The sequence below is a fragment of the Drosophila obscura genome, unplaced genomic scaffold, assembly GCF_018151105.1.
Source record: "Drosophila obscura isolate BZ-5 IFL unplaced genomic scaffold, ASM1815110v1 contig_4, whole genome shotgun sequence".
NCBI lineage: Eukaryota > Metazoa > Arthropoda > Insecta > Diptera > Drosophilidae > Drosophila > Drosophila obscura.
Window position 1 is genome coordinate 8,034,094 of NW_024542828.1, and position 6,000 is coordinate 8,040,093.

Below are 6,000 nucleotides of genomic sequence, written 5' to 3' on the forward strand. Positions count from 1 at the left end.
CAGAATGACGAAATTAATTTTCAGTTGCTTCCCCTGCCCCCCCTCCCGACGACGACAACGAAACTCATTTTCCTTCTCGCTCGCACACTCTGCCGCGTTCAGTGCGCGAGCAACCCCTAGCGGAAAAGATGTAGAATATGAATAGTACATCTATAATCTACATGTTAGATGTAAAATATACATTGTAGATGTAGATGTAGATAACAGATGTAGCAAAAAAATGTAATATGTAAAATTTTTTTTTTTAATTCTAAATTCTGAAAATCATATGCTCAAAAATGTAAATACTGACTGAGTACGGGTATAAGTAGAGTCGCGTCTTTAGAAGCGACTCACACGTTCCTTCTCGTTTTTTCTACATTTTTTATTTTTGGTGGGGGAAAACCAAAACCGCCGCTAACCGAAAGGCCAGAGACTGACGGAACGGAACGGTCGGACAGTAAGCTAAGCAGCTTTTCTGTTGTAAGACGAGAGTAGAATGTTGGACCGGTGCAAGGCAGCTGCCTTGCCCGCTGCTGACTGGGTCTGAAGTGCGTTCAAGTGTCACTTGAAGGAGTCATTAACCCGGAATAATCCGTCTGCAGTGACTTAAGCAGTCGTCCAAACAATCAACCGGAGACCGTTTTTCAATTAAGCAACAGACAAAGGATACTTCTGCCACCTGAAATTAATTAAAGTGTAGCAATGCCATTCATAAAGGACTCCGCTCAATGTCAGCATTTGGGTTTTCCTCTCCCAGGGTTTTTTTTTCGGGTGTGTGTTTGTGGGTAAACGTAAACACTTGAAAATCATGTCATCACATTTCCCCTTCAGTGCGAAAAAACCCATCATGAACGAATTCCAACTGCCAAATGAAATCACAGCCAGTCGGCCCTGGCACTTCATATGGCTGGGCTGTATGCCCCTAGGATTTGCAGAGTTGCCTTAACAAAAAAAAAACAAGCCTTGAAATGAAATGCAAATGGGGGAGAACAGAGCCCTAAAAAAGCGTTGCAACGTCAGAATAAAAAGCGGCTACATATGCCTGTTTATATGCAAATATTACTGGTACATATGTGCGTAAACATTTGGCAATTACTCGGAGCCACAGCCGGATCTCTCGAACAGGAGCCGTGGCCGTAGCCGGAGCTGGGACCGGGGCTCGGGGGCTCGGGTTCCGTTTTGTTAACTTTTTTTTCCGCCACTCAGCCTGAAGGCTGATGTTTGTTCTATTTGCTGATATACAATGCATACAATATATGCCAAAAATAAATTGTATATGGTATCTTACCATAAAAAAATATAAAATCATAGGAGCGACCTTTCACTGTATTTGGCTTTCGGGGATTTTCAATTTAAACTGTGATTAAATTTCAATACGCTTGAGTGCCAAAAGTCGTGAAGGATATACTACTTGGTATATGTATGCATATCTAGCAGCAGTCTATTTGTATATTTTATTGATTGATGTGGGGTATTCAATCTTTACTAGACTGCTTTGCCACCACTTTCAGATTATTGCTCATTTTTTTTTTTCTGCCACCGGGGCTGGGCCCCGCTTAGATGGCATTTGTTATGCAAATTTATTTTCGATTACTTGTTACCAAAGATTTGACTCGGATTATGCAAATGTGTCAACCGTAGATGGGGAGAGTGCACGAGTATATGTATGTAGTATACTATGTACGTATCTCCATTATAGATCTGCATCATTGCTGCCTTACAAGTGGCTTATTACGGTTAGTGTTTGTCAGTTGTCAGTTTGGCCAGAAAGTGGGCCAAAACGTTGCTGAAAATAAAAAACGAAACGAAACGAAATGGAATGGAATGGAGAGAAACTTTGCATATTCTCATGGACATAAAAGACGATGAGTTGGAAAATTTATTTGCTCCGCCACTGATTGTTCATATTTATGGCTTGCTGTATTGATTTCGCATCGTGCCGAATTTCATTGAGCTATTTTTCCCACATTTAACGTTGACTGCGAGTATTTCATAACTTTGTTAGGAGTATTTGCATAATTCATTTTTCTCCGGCAGCTGGCGGCGCTTGCTCAAATGCTATTTACAATAATTAAACTCGACTGACTTGTGGTTGAAAAATGCACAAATTGATTTCATTGATATTTATCGACGGGGCCAAGACTTGGCCAAAGTGGGGCAAGGAATCAATCTCTTTGGGCAATATTCATCCGGTCAGGCAGGCAGCCGTAATTGGCTTCGACTGGCAGAGCACTAATTTCATATTGCCGAAGTATCTACGAGCTGTGATAGCTTTTACAATCAATTAGAATTTAATTATTGTTTTGTTGGATATCTTTTTATCTCGCCACCTTTTGAAGGGCAGTCTCTGGCATGCTGTGCCCTCATTTATGGATAACCTTTTTACTCATCTGACACTTTTTGCAAATGAAATCAAATAAATAAATTAAATTTCACACGGACTTTTGGCGCTTGGCCCTTTTTTTTGTAGTTCCATAAAGTACAACTTTGATTGCATTCGCGGCTCCATGTCTCATGTCGGAAAATGAAATAAATTGAAAGAAACACAAACAAAAAAACAAAAACAAAAAATGGAAAGGAAAATGGAAATACATTTATTTGTATTTGGTTGACTATTTTTATTGGCGGTTACCTTTGGTTCGCTGCAAATTGTTCTGTGTGTGCGGTCGTTTAATTGAATAATTATATATATACACATATATGTATGTATGTATTGTATGGTGAAATTATTTTTTTTTGCATTTTCGCATAGCATGTAAATCAATTGCCATTACATCGGCATCCGCTATATGGCACGACTGTGCGGCATACAAATGTAACAAATGGCCAAAACGCCGATGCGCCTTGACAAACTCAATAAAATTACGAGTACGCTTCCCATGCAACGACAGGTCGGGCAAAATGTTGTCAAAGCATCGCGAAAAAAAACAAATGGAAAATATATTCAATATAAAAATAAATAATTGTGCAGCAGCTCGGCGTTAATTGCACTTTAAAAAGCACCAAATAAGTGCCAAAATGTTGAGTATAATTTATTGCAGATGCAATTGGCGGTCCGGTCGGTTAACGAGTGATTCACATAGTAGAGCACGGCCACGGGCGCACTAATTAGAATTTTTGGCGAAACAATTAGCAAATTTGCCGGAAATTATTTAAATTGAAACTCTAAAAACGTTGAAAAACTTTTATTTAATTTGACATTGATCGAATTTTTGGAATAAAAAGTTTTTTACTCCCACTCAAACTCAATCAGTCGGGGGATCTGTATTACAATGGCAAAATGTAAATATTTTAAATGTAGGGGGATGAGTATTCGCTTTGTCAGGTGGTACGCGTTAATAGCCTGAACGGCTTCCTAATGATGAGTCGCCTCAGAATATTGCCTATCGTCCATATATATTTTTTGTATTCTCTAATATTATTTTACTCCCACTCAAAGTTGTCCAGTTAGCGCAGTGTCTGACTCGGACTCTGTTTATGACCAAAGTTTATTTTTAATAATAAAAAAAATGCCCCATTTGTCTTACTCATTGTGACTTGCAAGTTCTTTGAGAGCTTGTGCACGGATTTAATTTGCATCTTTATGATCTCCAATGAACAGAAATCGATGCAAAAATTAATTCATGACAATGGAAAAATGTTCGCAATAATGTTTAATGCTTTATTAAGTGAGTATGAGTGTAATTCTGCAATTCATGTGAAATAATTAACTTAAGAGGACCCAAGGCGGTGGCTTGGGCTCCTTGACCACATTAATTTTTTGCTTCACTTTTTTTTATTCATTTTCCCATAACCAAATTAGTCAGAATTTAAGAGCTACTCTTTATGGTCCGCTCAAATGTTCGCTTAACCTCTTTAAATCCGAACTTTGCGTGTGCGTGGAAACCCTTTTGCGTTTGCTTTTGCTGAGCAGGTCAAAGTTAACTAACGAGTGAGGTTGAGTTTTGTGGTTTTAATTGTGCCAAGCCGTTGGTGGTGGTGTAGCTGCTGTTGCTGCTGCTTTTGTTGTGGGGCTCTTACTCTCATTGTTGCGGTTTGTGGTTAAATTGGAAAGGTTAAGTACCCAGTTAGAGGCACAAAATTAAATAATTACCAGCGACTGTAAAAGACACTGCAACCGGTTGGCTTATGAATTCAACTGAAGGCCACTGAGAGATGGCCACAGCAGACCCACTGGCAGAAGACACTAACCTACAACAATCTCAATTCAGTTAAGGCTCAACACATTAAACGGAAACTTCATTTTGGTTTGCCACATGGAAGGTTTTTTCAGCTCTTTAACACAGTATACCAAAAGCCAAACGAAGCAGAAAAGTTCAAAAAACCCAAAACAAAAAAACAACAGAAAAAAAATATCGAAGCGTATTTCATGCATGCCGAAGTTTGTATACTCTTTACTGGTTCCTTCTAATATTTTTGCATGTCTGCAATCTGAAAACTATTTAGGCCCTACAGCAACCAGAAAGCTAATAAATATATAAGAAAGGGTCGAGCTGCTTCCCTATGCGCCTTACCAGACGACATCTAACTGGAAATGTAGTACCAATTGAAAGGGTATTAAAACGTGGCTGTGGCAGCAGCAAAGTCAACGACAGCAAAGGCAGAAGCAACATCAGACTCATATGGAGATACAGCTTCAGGTTGAGCTTCAACTTCAGGTTCCGACTTCAGTTTTAGCTTCAGCTTCAGCTGAGTTTGCATTTTAAAGCCGTTGCCGCTGACCTTGGGCTGCATGAATCGAATTGGAGCAGGTCGTTGACGATGCTTTGGTGCTTCTGCTGCTACTTTTGTTGCTTCTGCTGCTGCTGCTTCTGCTGCTGGTGATGCTGACTGACGGGGAGAATGTACATTTTGCGGTGCCCTGCATTATCTTTTTTTTTGCGCTTTCGATGGCATCCTTGAAAAATCGAGTTGAGAAGTGGAAAAGGCTGAATCTTTATCCACTTAACCCTTTACATTTATAATGAGGACCGTGGCTTGGCCTTACCTGTTTTGCTGGGGTTCTTAAGGCTGCAGTACTGATTGCAGGTTACTGATTGCAGGTTGTGCAGGTCACTTGTTCACAGGAATTGTTGTTTAAATTGGTTTTTCTTTTCTTTGTTTGGCTTTTATTTATTTTGTAATATTTTCTTGCTGACTAACTTTTGGCTTTGCGCTGGCAAAGTCAACAAAAGCGTAAAGAACACGTTTGCTTTTAGTCAACCAGTTTTGGCAATGCCCAAAGATTGCGATTGAGCAAAGATTGAGCGCACAAACACAGACACACACACACACACACACACAGATACGCGGCCACTCACACAGATACAACAAACAAACTAGACGAAACGAACGACGCGCATGCGAAATATGAAGCGTGGTTGCTGCTGCTGCTGCTACTGCGGTACAAATATCTCTGTATATTTTACTTGCACAATTAGCCAACAAACTAAGGCACAGAAATTGCCACACAATAGCCAGATCACTCCCAATACTGCTGCTGGCCGATTCACAATCTCAATTGCTTTTTGCTCTGATTTACGAGGAATTGCGGCAGCGCGAAAAGCACACTTCAGAAATTCGTGTATGCGTGCAACCGTCTTAAAACTCAGCTCAGGTTCTTTCGATTATCGAATCGCGCTCGTTCGACCGTTTCCGCGTACTGCTGTTGCTGCTGCTGCTGCTGCTCGACTCGGCGACTTAAGTTCAACTGATCGCAGACATGCTGACAGAGACGGTGCTGACAGATCGCGCGGGCCGCTAGAGCCCATTTCGACGTCATTTTAAAGTTGTCTAAACGGCCAGCTGCACAGTGGATTAGCTAGGCTTTTATTCCAGCAAAAGTCAAAGCTTCTAAAAAATAAAGTTCTTAAAAGAATTTAATAAAGTTTTTCAATTAAATTAAATACAAATCCAACTATTAAGTAATTTGTTGTATACTCGTATTTATATTTATAGGATAAAAATAGTTAATTTTGGAAAAGTACGCATATACAAATTTGTATGAATGAGCTATATTAATCAAACGAAGAACAAACA

The 6,000-nt window shown here is 39.8% G+C and overlaps 1 protein-coding gene across 1 annotated transcript in view; it reads right to left on the reverse strand.

The window, feature by feature from the left end:
• LOC111065849 (ABC transporter G family member 20) overlaps positions 1-5,673 on the reverse strand; it is a 47,581-nt gene extending 41,908 nt beyond the window's left edge. Inside the window, exon 1 of the mRNA XM_022354281.2 lies at positions 4,970-5,673. The gene's annotated coding sequence lies outside the window, so the exon portion shown is untranslated. The remainder of the gene's footprint in view (positions 1-4,969) is intronic.
• Positions 5,674-6,000: the final 327 nt, after the last annotated feature.